The sequence below is a fragment of the Eleutherodactylus coqui genome, chromosome 11, assembly GCF_035609145.1.
Source record: "Eleutherodactylus coqui strain aEleCoq1 chromosome 11, aEleCoq1.hap1, whole genome shotgun sequence".
Taxonomy (NCBI): domain Eukaryota; kingdom Metazoa; phylum Chordata; class Amphibia; order Anura; family Eleutherodactylidae; genus Eleutherodactylus; species Eleutherodactylus coqui.
In genome coordinates, this window is record NC_089847.1 from 57,145,545 (window position 1) to 57,160,186 (window position 14,642).

A 14,642-nucleotide genomic window follows, 5' to 3' on the forward strand; every position below is an offset into this window, starting at 1 on the left:
ATGGCAAATTAAGTGTGAACAGATCCTATGCAGCATGTAGTTTCAGGTGGCTACCACTATAGAACAGCAAGGAAGTCGAGTCCCATCACATACTTGGCAGCAGCATGCAGTTCACTGTCATTTTGCATCGTGACAATTCTAAATGAAATCGGCTTGGGACGATCCTTTTTAGAAAAGACATGGATAATTTGTCCATAGGTATGTAATCCATGCATTTGCCTTGCATGAATTGTGGCCTGTTTTACTTTAAAAGTTAGATAGAAGGCAGAATTGACAGATTTAGGGAATGCTAGGGAAATGCCAACATAAATGAGAAGCAGAGAGGACTGAATGTTTAGTATTTATGCCATTAGCATGGGTCATCACGTTGGATGTAAAACAAGACCTGCTGAGCCAATGTCTGATGTACGGCGCTGTTGCATGTGGAAAGAAAATGAAGCCTAAGAATCATCACGACTGTTTTCCAAATGTGGGTTCGGTAAAAGTACTTTTGATGACGGGGTGGCCGAGTGGTTAAGGCGATGGACTGCTAATCCATTGTGCTCTGCACGCATGGGTTCGAATCCCATCCTCGTCGTATCATTTCTTTTTGGAAAATTCTCTATGCTCAGCGCAAGCAATGCCCCGAGGAAGAAAATTTACCATCACCGTTCAAGAAGGATGCTATTGAAGTCTCTAAACATATTTACAGGCATTATGTAGCGTATCAGTCAGGCAATAGTGAATCGGCACCTCTAATTTATCGTGCCTTATGCCATCCTACATTTTGCAAAACGTTGCAACCATCTACTTGTTAAAACTAAACCAGAGCTGACTCTTTGCCACTCGGGTGGAGTATTCTAGGGATGTGGGACGAGCATCTTTAATGTCATTGGCTAGTGAACATCTCCCTTTTGGAAAAAAGAGCTGATTATTGAGCAGAATAAGAGAACAAGGCACTGCTGAGAGTTGAACTCAGGATCTCACGTTTACTAGACAGGCACTTTAACCAACTAAGCCACAGCGCCCATGAGCAAAACTGTGGAAAACCAGAAAGATGGCAAGGATGATCCAGGAGAAGAATTTTTAAATGTAGGATGATTTTGAGGAGTGGTTCTAAGTTTTGCTATTTGTCACAGAGATGGCAAATTAAGTGTGAACAGATCCTATGCAGCATGTAGTTTCAGGTGGCTACCACTATAGAACAGCAAGCAAGTCGAGTCCCATCACATACTTGGCAGCAGCATGCAGTTCTCTGTCATTTTGCATCGTGACAATTCTAAATGAAATCGGCTTGGGAAGATCCTTTTTGGAAAAGACATGGATAATTTGTCCATAGGTATGTAATCCATGCATTTGCCTTGCATGAATTGTGGCCTGTTTTACTTTAAAAGTTAGATAGAAGGCAGAATTGACAGATTTAGGGAATGCTAGGGAAATGCCAACATAAATGAGAAGCAGAGAGGACTGAATGTTTAGTATTTATGCCATTAGCATGGGTCATCACGTTGGATGTAAAACAAGACCTGCTGAGCCAATGTCTGATGTACGGCGCTGTTGCATGTGGAAAGAAAATGAAGCCTAAGAATCATCACGACTGTTTTCCAAATGTGGGTTCGGTAAAAGTACTTTTGTTGACGGGGTGGCCGAGTGGTTAAGGCGATGGACTGCTAATCCATTGTGCTCTGCACGCATGGGTTCGAATCCCATCCTCGTCGTATCATTTCTTTTTGGAAAATTCTCTATGCTCAGCGCAAGCAATGCCCCGAGGAAGAAAATTTACCATCACCGTTCAAGAAGGATGCTATTGAAGTCTCTAAACATATTTACAGGCATTATGTAGCGTATCAGTCAGGCAATAGTGAATCGGCACCTCTAATTTATCGTGCCTTATGCCATCCTACATTTTGCAAAACGTTGCAACCATCTACTTGTTAAAACTAAACCAGAGCTGACTCTTTGCCACTCGGGTGGAGTATTCTAGGGATGTGGGACGAGCATCTTTAATGTCATTGGCTAGTGAACATCTCCCTTTTGGAAAAAAGTGCTGATTATTGAGCAGAATAAGAGAACAAGGCACTGCTGAGAGTTGAACTCAGGATCTCCTGTTTACTAGACAGGCACTTTAACCAACTAAGCCACAGCGCCCATGAGCAAAACTGTGGAAAACCAGAAAGATGGCAAGGATGATCCAGGAGAAGAATTTTTAAATGTAGGATGATTTTGAGGAGTGGTTCTAAGTTTTGCTATTTGTCACAGAGATGGCAAATTAAGTGTGAACAGATCCTATGCAGCATGTAGTTTCAGGTGGCTACCACTATAGAACAGCAAGGAAGTCGAGTCCCATGACATACTTGGCAGCAGCATGCAGTTCTCTGTCATTTTGCATCGTGACAATTCTAAATGAAAACGGCTTGGGAAGATCCTTTTTGGAAAAGACATGGATAATTTGTCCATAGGTATGTAATCCATGCATTTGCCTTGCATGAATTGTGGCCTGTTTTACTTTAAAAGTTAGATAGAAGGCAGAATTGACAGATTTAGGGAATGCTAGGGAAATGCCAACATAAATGAGAAGCAGAGAGGACTGAATGTTTAGTATTTATGCCATTAGCATGGGTCATCACGTTGGATGTAAAACAAGACCTGCTGAGCCAATGTCTGATGTACGGCGCTGTTGCATGTGGAAAGAAAATGAAGCCTAAGAATCATCACGACTGTTTTCCAAATGTGGGTTCGGTAAAAGTACTTTTGTTGACGGGGTGGCCGAGTGGTTAAGGCGATGGACTGCTAATCCATTGTGCTCTGCACGCATGGGTTCGAATCCCATCCTCGTCGTATCATTTCTTTTTGGAAAATTCTCTATGCTCAGCGCAAGCAATGCCCCGAGGAAGAAAATTTACCATCACCGTTCAAGAAGGATGCTATTGAAGTCTCTAAACATATTTACAGGCATTATGTAGCGTATCAGTCAGGCAATAGTGAATCGGCACCTCTAATTTATCGTGCCTTATGCCATCCTACATTTTGCAAAACGTTGCAACCATCTACTTGTTAAAACTAAACCAGAGCTGACTCTTTGCCACTCGGGTGGAGTATTCTAGGGATGTGGGACGAGCATCTTTAATGTCATTGGCTAGTGAACATCTCCCTTTTGGAAAAAAGTGCTGATTATTGAGCAGAATAAGAGAACAAGGCACTGCTGAGAGTTGAACTCAGGATCTCCTGTTTACTAGACAGGCACTTTAACCAACTAAGCCACAGCGCCCATGAGCAAAACTGTGGAAAACCAGAAAGATGGCAAGGATGATCCAGGAGAAGAATTTTTAAATGTAGGATGATTTTGAGGAGTGGTTCTAAGTTTTGCTATTTGTCACAGAGATGGCAAATTAAGTGTGAACAGATCCTATGCAGCATGTAGTTTCAGGTGGCTACCACTATAGAACAGCAAGGAAGTCGAGTCCCATCACATACTTGGCAGCAGCATGCAGTTCACTGTCATTTTGCATCGTGACAATTCTAAATGAAATCGGCTTGGGACGATCCTTTTTGGAAAAGACATGGATAATTTGTCCATAGGTATGTAATCCATGCATTTGCCTTGCATGAATTGTGGCCTGTTTTACTTTAAAAGTTAGATAGAAGGCAGAATTGACAGATTTAGGGAATGCTAGGGAAATGCCAACATAAATGAGAAGCAGAGAGGACTGAATGTTTAGTATTTATGCCATTAGCATGGGTCATCACGTTGGATGTAAAACAAGACCTGCTGAGCCAATGTCTGATGTACGGCGCTGTTGCATGTGGAAAGAAAATGAAGCCTAAGAATCATCACGACTGTTTTCCAAATGTGGGTTCGGTAAAAGTACTTTTGATGACGGGGTGGCCGAGTGGTTAAGGCGATGGACTGCTAATCCATTGTGCTCTGCACGCATGGGTTCGAATCCCATCCTCGTCGTATCATTTCTTTTTGGAAAATTCTCTATGCTCAGCGCAAGCAATGCCCCGAGGAAGAAAATTTACCATCACCGTTCAAGAAGGATGCTATTGAAGTCTCTAAACATATTTACAGGCATTATGTAGCGTATCAGTCAGGCAATAGTGAATCGGCACCTCTAATTTATCGTGCCTTATGCCATCCTACATTTTGCAAAACGTTGCAACCATCTACTTGTTAAAACTAAACCAGAGCTGACTCTTTGCCACTCGGGTGGAGTATTCTAGGGATGTGGGACGAGCATCTTTAATGTCATTGGCTAGTGAACATCTCCCTTTTGGAAAAAAGAGCTGATTATTGAGCAGAATAAGAGAACAAGGCACTGCTGAGAGTTGAACTCAGGATCTCCCGTTTACTAGACAGGCACTTTAACCAACTAAGCCACAGCGCCCATGAGCAAAACTGTGGAAAACCAGAAAGATGGCAAGGATGATCCAGGAGAAGAATTTTTAAATGTAGGATGATTTTGAGGAGTGGTTCTAAGTTTTGCTATTTGTCACAGAGATGGCAAATTAAGTGTGAACAGATCCTATGCAGCATGTAGTTTCAGGTGGCTACCACTATAGAACAGCAAGCAAGTCGAGTCCCATCACATACTTGGCAGCAGCATGCAGTTCTCTGTCATTTTGCATCGTGACAATTCTAAATGAAATCGGCTTGGGAAGATCCTTTTTGGAAAAGACATGGATAATTTGTCCATAGGTATGTAATCCATGCATTTGCCTTGCATGAATTGTGGCCTGTTTTACTTTAAAAGTTAGATAGAAGGCAGAATTGACAGATTTAGGGAATGCTAGGGAAATGCCAACATAAATGAGAAGCAGAGAGGACTGAATGTTTAGTATTTATGCCATTAGCATGGGTCATCACGTTGGATGTAAAACAAGACCTGCTGAGCCAATGTCTGATGTACGGCGCTGTTGCATGTGGAAAGAAAATGAAGCCTAAGAATCATCACGACTGTTTTCCAAATGTGGGTTCGGTAAAAGTACTTTTGTTGACGGGGTGGCCGAGTGGTTAAGGCGATGGACTGCTAATCCATTGTGCTCTGCACGCATGGGTTCGAATCCCATCCTCGTCGTATCATTTCTTTTTGGAAAATTCTCTATGCTCAGCGCAAGCAATGCCCCGAGGAAGAAAATTTACCATCACCGTTCAAGAAGGATGCTATTGAAGTCTCTAAACATATTTACAGGCATTATGTAGCGTATCAGTCAGGCAATAGTGAATCGGCACCTCTAATTTATCGTGCCTTATGCCATCCTACATTTTGCAAAACGTTGCAACCATCTACTTGTTAAAACTAAACCAGAGCTGACTCTTTGCCACTCGGGTGGAGTATTCTAGGGATGTGGGACGAGCATCTTTAATGTCATTGGCTAGTGAACATCTCCCTTTTGGAAAAAAGAGCTGATTATTGAGCAGAATAAGAGAACAAGGCACTGCTGAGAGTTGAACTCAGGATCTCCCGTTTACTAGACAGGCACTTTAACCAACTAAGCCACAGCGCCCATGAGCAAAACTGTGGAAAACCAGAAAGATGGCAAGGATGATCCAGGAGAAGAATTTTTAAATGTAGGATGATTTTGAGGAGTGGTTCTAAGTTTTGCTATTTGTCACAGAGATGGCAAATTAAGTGTGAACAGATCCTATGCAGCATGTAGTTTCAGGTGGCTACCACTATAGAACAGCAAGGAAGTCGAGTCCCATCACATACTTGGCAGCAGCATGCAGTTCACTGTCATTTTGCATCGTGACAATTCTAAATGAAATCGGCTTGGGAAGATCCTTTTTGGAAAAGACATGGATAATTTGTCCATAGGTATGTAATCCATGCATTTGCCTTGCATGAATTGTGGCCTGTTTTACTTTAAAAGTTAGATAGAAGGCAGAATTGACAGATTTAGGGAATGCTAGGGAAATGCCAACATAAATGAGAAGCAGAGAGGACTGAATGTTTAGTATTTATGCCATTAGCATGGGTCATCACGTTGGATGTAAAACAAGACCTGCTGAGCCAATGTCTGATGTACGGCGCTGTTGCATGTGGAAAGAAAATGAAGCCTAAGAATCATCACGACTGTTTTCCAAATGTGGGTTCGGTAAAAGTACTTTTGTTGACGGGGTGGCCGAGTGGTTAAGGCGATGGACTGCTAATCCATTGTGCTCTGCACGCATGGGTTCGAATCCCATCCTCGTCGTATCATTTCTTTTTGGAAAATTCTCTATGCTCAGCGCAAGCAATGCCCCGAGGAAGAAAATTTACCATCACCGTTCAAGAAGGATGCTATTGAAGTCTCTAAACATATTTACAGGCATTATGTAGCGTATCAGTCAGGCAATAGTGAATCGGCACCTCTAATTTATCGTGCCTTATGCCATCCTACATTTTGCAAAACGTTGCAACCATCTACTTGTTAAAACTAAACCAGAGCTGACTCTTTGCCACTCGGGTGGAGTATTCTAGGGATGTGGGACGAGCATCTTTAATGTCATTGGCTAGTGAACATCTCCCTTTTGGAAAAAAGTGCTGATTATTGAGCAGAATAAGAGAACAAGGCACTGCTGAGAGTTGAACTCAGGATCTCCCGTTTACTAGACAGGCACTTTAACCAACTAAGCCACAGCGCCCATGAGCAAAACTGTGGAAAACCAGAAAGATGGCAAGGATGATCCAGGAGAAGAATTTTTAAATGTAGGATGATTTTGAGGAGTGGTTCTAAGTTTTGCTATTTGTCACAGAGATGGCAAATTAAGTGTGAACAGATCCTATGCAGCATGTAGTTTCAGGTGGCTACCACTATAGAACAGCAAGGAAGTCGAGTCCCATCACATACTTGGCAGCAGCATGCAGTTCACTGTCATTTTGCATCGTGACAATTCTAAATGAAATCGGCTTGGGACGATCCTTTTTGGAAAAGACATGGATAATTTGTCCATAGGTATGTAATCCATGCATTTGCCTTGCATGAATTGTGGCCTGTTTTACTTTAAAAGTTAGATAGAAGGCAGAATTGACAGATTTAGGGAATGCTAGGGAAATGCCAACATAAATGAGAAGCAGAGAGGACTGAATGTTTAGTATTTATGCCATTAGCATGGGTCATCACGTTGGATGTAAAACAAGACCTGCTGAGCCAATGTCTGATGTACGGCGCTGTTGCATGTGGAAAGAAAATGAAGCCTAAGAATCATCACGACTGTTTTCCAAATGTGGGTTCGGTAAAAGTACTTTTGTTGACGGGGTGGCCGAGTGGTTAAGGCGATGGACTGCTAATCCATTGTGCTCTGCACGCATGGGTTCGAATCCCATCCTCGTCGTATCATTTCTTTTTGGAAAATTCTCTATGCTCAGCGCAAGCAATGCCCCAAGGAAGAAAATTTACCATCACCGTTCAAGAAGGATGCTATTGAAGTCTCTAAACATATTTACAGGCATTATGTAGCGTATCAGTCAGGCAATAGTGAATCGGCACCTCTAATTTATCGTGCCTTATGCCATCCTACATTTTGCAAAACGTTGCAACCATCTACTTGTTAAAACTAAACCAGAGCTGACTCTTTGCCACTCGGGTGGAGTATTCTAGGGATGTGGGACGAGCATCTTTAATGTCATTGGCTAGTGAACATCTCCCTTTTGGAAAAAAGTGCTGATTATTGAGCAGAATAAGAGAACAAGGCACTGCTGAGAGTTGAACTCAGGATCTCCTGTTTACTAGACAGGCGCTTTAACCAACTAAGCCACAGCGCCCATGAGCAAAACTGTGGAAAACCAGAAAGATGGCAAGGATGATCCAGGAGAAGAATTTTTAAATGTAGGATGATTTTGAGGAGTGGTTCTAAGTTTTGCTATTTGTCACAGAGATGGCAAATTAAGTGTGAACAGATCCTATGCAGCATGTAGTTTCAGGTGGCTACCACTATAGAACAGCAAGGAAGTCGAGTCACATCACATACTTGGCAGCAGCATGCAGTTCTCTGTCATTTTGCATCGTGACAATTCTAAATGAAATCGGCTTGGGACGATCCTTTTTGGAAAAGACATGGATAATTTGTCCATAGGTATGTAATCCATGCATTTGCCTTGCATGAATTGTGGCCTGTTTTACTTTAAAAGTTAGATAGAAGCCAGAATTGACAGATTTAGGGAATGCTAGGGAAATGCCAACATAAATGAGAAGCAGAGAGGACTGAATGTTTAGTATTTATGCCATTAGCATGGGTCATCACGTTGGATGTAAAACAAGACCTGCTGAGCCAATGTCTGAAGTACGGCGCTGTTGCATGTGGAAAGAAAATGAAGCCTAAGAATCATCACGACTGTTTTCCAAATGTGGGTTCGGTAAAGGTACTTTTGTTGACGGGGTGGCCGAGTGGTTAAGGCGATGGACTGCTAATCCATTGTGCTCTGCACGCATGGGTTCGAATCCCATCCTCGTCGTACGATTTCTTTTTGGAAAATTCTCTATGCTCAGCGCAAGCAATGCCCCGAGGAAGAAAATTTACCATCACCGTTCAAGAAGGATGCTATTGAAGTCTCTAAACATATTTACAGGCATTATGTAGCGTATCAGTCAGGCAATAGTGAATCGGCACCTCTAATTTATTGTGCCTTATGCCATCCTACATTTTGCAAAACGTTGCAACCATCTACTTGTTAAAACTAAACCAGAGCTGACTCTTTGCCACTCGGGTGGAGTATTCTAGGGATGTGGGACGAGCATCTTTAATGTCATTGGCTAGTGAACATCTCCCTTTTGGAAAAAAGTGCTGATTATTGAGCAGAATAAGAGAACAAGGCACTGCTGAGAGTTGTACTCAGGATCTCCTGTTTACTAGACAGGCGCTTTAACCAACTAAGCCACAGCGCCCATGAGCAAAACTGTGGAAAACCAGAAAGATGGCAAGGATGATCCAGGAGAAGAATTTTTAAATGTAGGATGATTTTGAGGAGTGGTTCTAAGTTTTGCTATTTGTCACAGAGATGGCAAATTAAGTGTGAACAGATCCTATGCAGCATGTAGTTTCAGGTGGCTACCACTATAGAACAGCAAGGAAGTCGAGTCACATCACATACTTGGCAGCAGCATGCAGTTCTCTGTCATTTTGCATCGTGACAATTCTAAATGAAATCGGCTTGGGACGATCCTTTTTGGAAAAGACATGGATAATTTGTCCATAGGTATGTAATCCATGCATTTGCCTTGCATGAATTGTGGCCTGTTTTACTTAAAAAGTTAGATAGAAGGCAGAATTGACAGATTTAGGGAATGCTAGGGAAATGCCAACATAAATGAGAAGCAGAGAGGACTGAATGTTTAGTATTTATGCCATTAGCATGGGTCATCACGTTGGATGTAAAACAAGACCTGCTGAGCCAATGTCTGAAGTACGGCGCTGTTGCATGTGGAAAGAAAATGAAGCCTAAGAATCATCACGACTGTTTTCCAAATGTGGGTTCGGTAAAGGTACTTTTGTTGACGGGGTGGCCGAGTGGTTAAGGCGATGGACTGCTAATCCATTGTGCTCTGCACGCATGGGTTCGAATCCCATCCTCGTCGTATGATTTCTTTTTGGAAAATTCTCTATGCTCAGCGCAAGCAATGCCCCGAGGAAGAAAATTTACCATCACCGTTCAAGAAGGATGCTATTGAAGTCTCTAAACATATTTACAGGCATTATGTAGCGTATCAGTCAGGCAATAGTGAATCGGCACCTCTAATTTATTGTGCCTTATGCCATCCTACATTTTGCAAAACGTTGCAACCATCTACTTGTTAAAACTAAACCAGAGCTGACTCTTTGCCACTCGGGTGGAGTATTCTAGGGATGTGGGACGAGCATCTTTAATGTCATTGGCTAGTGAACATCTCCCTTTTGGAAAAAAGTGCTGATTATTGAGCAGAATAAGAGAACAAGGCACTGCTGAGAGTTGTACTCAGGATCTCCTGTTTACTAGACAGGCGCTTTAACCAACTAAGCCACAGCGCCCATGAGCAAAACTGTGGAAAACCAGAAAGATGGCAAGGATGATCCAGGAGAAGAATTTTTAAATGTAGGATGATTTTGAGGAGTGGTTCTAAGTTTTGCTATTTGTCACAGAGATGGCAAATTAAGTGTGAACAGATCCTATGCAGCATGTAGTTTCAGGTGGCTACCACTATAGAACAGCAAGGAAGTCGAGTCACATCACATACTTGGCAGCAGCATGCAGTTCTCTGTCATTTTGCATCGTGACAATTCTAAATGAAATCGGCTTGGGACGATCCTTTTTGGAAAAGACATGGATAATTTGTCCATAGGTATGTAATCCATGCATTTGCCTTGCATGAATTGTGGCCTGTTTTACTTAAAAAGTTAGATAGAAGGCAGAATTGACAGATTTAGGGAATGCTAGGGAAATGCCAACATAAATGAGAAGCAGAGAGGACTGAATGTTTAGTATTTATGCCATTAGCATGGGTCATCACGTTGGATGTAAAACAAGACCTGCTGAGCCAATGTCTGAAGTACGGCGCTGTTGCATGTGGAAAGAAAATGAAGCCTAAGAATCATCACGACTGTTTTCCAAATGTGGGTTCGGTAAAGGTACTTTTGTTGACGGGGTGGCCGAGTGGTTAAGGCGATGGACTGCTAATCCATTGTGCTCTGCACGCATGGGTTCGAATCCCATCCTCGTCGTATGATTTCTTTTTGGAAAATTCTCTATGCTCAGCGCAAGCAATGCCCCGAGGAAGAAAATTTACCATCACCGTTCAAGAAGGATGCTATTGAAGTCTCTAAACATATTTACAGGCATTATGTAGCGTATCAGTCAGGCAATAGTGAATCGGCACCTCTAATTTATCGTGCCTTATGCCATCCTACATTTTGCAAAACGTTGCAACCATCTACTTGTTAAAACTAAACCAGAGCTGACTCTTTGCCACTCGGGTGGAGTATTCTAGGGATGTGGGACGAGCATCTTTAATGTCATTGGCTAGTGAACATCTCCCTTTTGGAAAAAAGTGCTGATTATTGAGCAGAATAAGAGAACAAGGCACTGTGAGAGTTGTACTCAGGATCTCCTGTTTACTAGACAGGCGCTTTAACCAACTAAGCCACAGCGCCCATGAGCAAAACTGTGGAAAACCAGAAAGATGGCAAGGATGATCCAGGAGAAGAATTTTTAAATGTAGGATGATTTTGAGGAGTGGTTCTAAGTTTTGCTATTTGTCACAGAGATGGCAAATTAAGTGTGAACAGATCCTATGCAGCATGTAGTTTCAGGTGGCTACCACTATAGAACAGCAAGGAAGTCGAGTCCCATGACATACTTGGCAGCAGCATGCAGTTCTCTGTCATTTTGCATCGTGACAATTCTAAATGAAATCGGCTTGGGACGATCCTTTTTGGAAAAGACATGGATAATTTGTCCATAGGTATGTAATCCATGCATTTGCCTTGCATGAATTGTGGCCTGTTTTACTTTAAAAGTTAGATAGAAGGCAGAATTGACAGATTTAGGGAATGCTAGGGAAATGCCAACATAAATGAGAAGCAGAGAGGACTGAATGTTTAGTATTTATGCCATTAGCATGGGTCATCACGTTGGATGTAAAACAAGACCTGCTGAGCCAATGTCTGATGTACGGCGCTGTTGCATGTGGAAAGAAAATGAAGCCTAAGAATCATCACGACTGTTTTCCAAATGTGGGTTCGGTAAAGGTACTTTTGTTGACGGGGTGGCCGAGTGGTTAAGGCGATGGACTGCTAATCCATTGTGCTCTGCACGCATGGGTTCGAATCCCATCCTCGTCGTATGATTTCCTTTTGGAAAATTCTCTATGCTCAGCGCAAGCAATGCCCCGAGGAAGAAAATTTACCATCACCGTTCAAGAAGGATGCTATTGAAGTCTCTAAACATATTTACAGGCATTATGTAGCGTATCAGTCAGGCAATAGTGAATCGGCACCTCTAATTTATCGTGCCTTATGCCATCCTACATTTTGCAAAACGTTGCAACCATCTACTTGTTAAAACTAAAGCAGAGCTGACTCTTTGCCACTCGGGTGGAGTATTCTAGGGATGTGGGACGAGCATCTTTAATGTCATTGGCTAGTGAACATCTCCCTTTTGGAAAAAAGTGCTGATTATTGAGCAGAATAAGAGAACAAGGCACTGCTGAGAGTTGAACTCAGGATCTCCTGTTTACTAGACAGGCGCTTTAACCAACTAAGCCACAGTGCCCATGAGCAAAACTGTGGAAAACCAGAAAGATGGCAAGGATGATCCAGGAGAAGAATTTTTAAATGTAGGATGATTTTGAGGAGTGGTTCTAAGTTTTGCTATTTGTCACAGAGATGGCAAATTAAGTGTGAACAGATCCTATGCAGTATGTAGTTTCAGGTGGCTACCACTATAGAACAGCAAGGAAGTCGAGTCCCATCACATACTTGGCAGCAGCATGCAGTTCTCTGTCATTTTGCATCGTGACAATTCTAAATGAAATCGGCTTGGGAAGATCCTTTTTGGAAAAGACATGGATAATTTGTCCATAGGTATGTAATCCATGCATTTGCCTTGCATGAATTGTGGCCTGTTTTACTTTAAAAGTTAGATAGAAGGCAGAATTGACAGATTTAGGGAATGCTAGGGAAATGCCAACATAAATGAGAAGCAGAGAGGACTGAATGTTTAGTATTTATGCCATTAGCATGGGTCATCACGTTGGATGTAAAACAAGACCTGCTGAGCCAATGTCTGATGAACGGCGCTGTTGCATGTGGAAAGAAAATGAAGCCTAAGAATCATCACGACTGTTTTCCAAATGTGGGTTCGGTAAAAGTACTTTTGTTGACGGGGTGGCCGAGTGGTTAAGGTGATGGACTGCTAATCCATTGTGCTCTGCACGCATGGGTTCGAATCCCATCCTCGTCGTATCATTTCTTTTTGGAAAATTCTCTATGCTCAGCGCAAGCAATGCCCCGAGGAAGAAAATTTACCATCACCGTTCAAGAAGGATGCTATTGAAGTCTCTAAACATATTTACAGGCATTATGTAGCGTATCAGTCAGGCAATAGTGAATCGGCACCTCTAATTTATCGTGCCTTATGCCATCCTACATTTTGCAAAACGTTGCAACCATCTACTTGTTAAAACTAAACCAGAGCTGACTCTTTGCCACTCGGGTGGAGTATTCTAGGGATGTGGGACGAGCATCTTTAATGTCATTGGCTAGTGAACATCTCCCTTTTGGAAAAAAGTGCTGATTATTGAGCAGAATAAGAGAACAAGGCACTGCTGAGAGTTGAACTCAGGATCTCCTGTTTACTAGACAGGCGCTTTAACCAACTAAGCCACAGCGCCCATGAGCAAAACTGTGGAAAACCAGAAAGATGGCAAGGATGATCCAGGAGAAGAATTTTTAAATGTAGGATGATTTTGAGGAGTGGTTCTAAGTTTTGCTATTTGTCACAGAGATGGCAAATTAAGTGTGAACAGATCCTATGCAGTATGTAGTTTCAGGTGGCTACCACTATAGAACAGCAAGGAAGTCGAGTCCCATCACATACTTGGCAGCAGCATGCAGTTCTCTGTCATTTTGCATCGTGACAATTCTAAATGAAATCGGCTTGGGACGATCCTTTTTGGAAAAGAGATGGATAATTTGTCCATAGGTATGTAATCCATGCATTTGCCTTGCATGAATTGTGGCCTGTTTTACTTTAAAAGTTAGATAGAAGGCAGAATTGACAGATTTAGGGAATGCTAGGGAAATGCCAACATAAATGAGAAGCAGAGAGGACTGAATGTTTAGTATTTATGCCATTAGCATGGGTCATCACGTTGGATGTAAAACAAGACCTGCTGAGCCAATGTCTGATGTACGGCGCTGTTGCATGTGGAAAGAAAATGAAGCCTAAGAATCATCACGACTGTTTTCCAAATGTGGGTTCGGTAAAGGTACTTTTGTTGACGGGGTGGCCGAGTGGTTAAGGCGATGGACTGCTAATCCATTGTGCTCTGCACGCATGGGTTCGAATCCCATCCTCGTCGTATGATTTCCTTTTGGAAAATTCTCTATGCTCAGCGCAAGCAATGCCCCGAGGAAGAAAATTTACCATCACCGTTCAAGAAGGATGCTATTGAAGTCTCTAAACATATTTACAGGCATTATGTAGCGTATCAGTCAGGCAATAGTGAATCGGCACCTCTAATTTATCGTGCCTTATGCCATCCTACATTTTGCAAAACGTTGCAACCATCTACTTGTTAAAACTAAACCAGAGCTGACTCTTTGCCACTCGGGTGGAGTATTCTAGGGATGTGGGACGAGCATCTTTAATGTCATTGGCTAGTGAACATCTCCCTTTTGGAAAAAAGTGCTGATTATTGAGCAGAATAAGAGAACAAGGCACTGCTGAGAGTTGAACTCAGGATCTCCTGTTTACTAGACAGGCGCTTTAACCAACTAAGCCACAGCGCCCATGAGCAAAACTGTGGAAAACCAGAAAGATGGCAAGGATGATCCAGGAGAAGAATTTTTAAATGTAGGATGATTTTGAGGAGTGGTTCTAAGTTTTGCTATTTGTCACAGAGATGGCAAATTAAGTGTGAACAGATCCTATGCAGCATGTAGTTTCAGGTGGCTACCACTATAGAACAGCAAGGAAGTCGAGTCC

General features: G+C 42.3%; 17 non-coding genes across 17 annotated transcripts; 13 read left to right on the forward strand and 4 right to left on the reverse strand.

The window, feature by feature from the left end:
- Positions 1–495: 495 nt before the first annotated feature.
- Positions 496–577, forward strand: TRNAS-GCU (transfer RNA serine (anticodon GCU)). The gene has a single exon. It is a non-coding gene; the product is annotated as a tRNA-Ser (tRNA).
- Positions 578–1,615: 1,038 nt separating this feature from the next.
- TRNAS-GCU (transfer RNA serine (anticodon GCU)) lies at positions 1,616–1,697 on the forward strand. Its single transcript has one exon. It is a non-coding gene; the product is annotated as a tRNA-Ser (tRNA).
- A 1,038-nt stretch (positions 1,698–2,735) lies between these two features.
- On the forward strand, positions 2,736–2,817 carry TRNAS-GCU (transfer RNA serine (anticodon GCU)). The gene has a single exon. It is a non-coding gene; the product is annotated as a tRNA-Ser (tRNA).
- Positions 2,818–3,855: 1,038 nt separating this feature from the next.
- Positions 3,856–3,937, forward strand: TRNAS-GCU (transfer RNA serine (anticodon GCU)). The gene has a single exon. It is a non-coding gene; the product is annotated as a tRNA-Ser (tRNA).
- Positions 3,938–4,975: 1,038 nt separating this feature from the next.
- Positions 4,976–5,057, forward strand: TRNAS-GCU (transfer RNA serine (anticodon GCU)). Its single transcript has one exon. It is a non-coding gene; the product is annotated as a tRNA-Ser (tRNA).
- Positions 5,058–6,095: 1,038 nt separating this feature from the next.
- On the forward strand, positions 6,096–6,177 carry TRNAS-GCU (transfer RNA serine (anticodon GCU)). The gene has a single exon. It is a non-coding gene; the product is annotated as a tRNA-Ser (tRNA).
- A 1,038-nt stretch (positions 6,178–7,215) lies between these two features.
- TRNAS-GCU (transfer RNA serine (anticodon GCU)) lies at positions 7,216–7,297 on the forward strand. The gene has a single exon. It is a non-coding gene; the product is annotated as a tRNA-Ser (tRNA).
- Positions 7,298–7,653: 356 nt separating this feature from the next.
- Positions 7,654–7,727, reverse strand: TRNAT-AGU (transfer RNA threonine (anticodon AGU)). Its single transcript has one exon. It is a non-coding gene; the product is annotated as a tRNA-Thr (tRNA).
- Positions 7,728–8,335: 608 nt separating this feature from the next.
- TRNAS-GCU (transfer RNA serine (anticodon GCU)) lies at positions 8,336–8,417 on the forward strand. Its single transcript has one exon. It is a non-coding gene; the product is annotated as a tRNA-Ser (tRNA).
- A 1,038-nt stretch (positions 8,418–9,455) lies between these two features.
- TRNAS-GCU (transfer RNA serine (anticodon GCU)) lies at positions 9,456–9,537 on the forward strand. Its single transcript has one exon. It is a non-coding gene; the product is annotated as a tRNA-Ser (tRNA).
- A 1,038-nt stretch (positions 9,538–10,575) lies between these two features.
- On the forward strand, positions 10,576–10,657 carry TRNAS-GCU (transfer RNA serine (anticodon GCU)). Its single transcript has one exon. It is a non-coding gene; the product is annotated as a tRNA-Ser (tRNA).
- A 1,037-nt stretch (positions 10,658–11,694) lies between these two features.
- TRNAS-GCU (transfer RNA serine (anticodon GCU)) lies at positions 11,695–11,776 on the forward strand. Its single transcript has one exon. It is a non-coding gene; the product is annotated as a tRNA-Ser (tRNA).
- A 356-nt stretch (positions 11,777–12,132) lies between these two features.
- Positions 12,133–12,206, reverse strand: TRNAT-AGU (transfer RNA threonine (anticodon AGU)). Its single transcript has one exon. It is a non-coding gene; the product is annotated as a tRNA-Thr (tRNA).
- Positions 12,207–12,814: 608 nt separating this feature from the next.
- TRNAS-GCU (transfer RNA serine (anticodon GCU)) lies at positions 12,815–12,896 on the forward strand. Its single transcript has one exon. It is a non-coding gene; the product is annotated as a tRNA-Ser (tRNA).
- Positions 12,897–13,252: 356 nt separating this feature from the next.
- TRNAT-AGU (transfer RNA threonine (anticodon AGU)) lies at positions 13,253–13,326 on the reverse strand. The gene has a single exon. It is a non-coding gene; the product is annotated as a tRNA-Thr (tRNA).
- A 608-nt stretch (positions 13,327–13,934) lies between these two features.
- TRNAS-GCU (transfer RNA serine (anticodon GCU)) lies at positions 13,935–14,016 on the forward strand. Its single transcript has one exon. It is a non-coding gene; the product is annotated as a tRNA-Ser (tRNA).
- Positions 14,017–14,372: 356 nt separating this feature from the next.
- Positions 14,373–14,446, reverse strand: TRNAT-AGU (transfer RNA threonine (anticodon AGU)). Its single transcript has one exon. It is a non-coding gene; the product is annotated as a tRNA-Thr (tRNA).
- Positions 14,447–14,642: the final 196 nt, after the last annotated feature.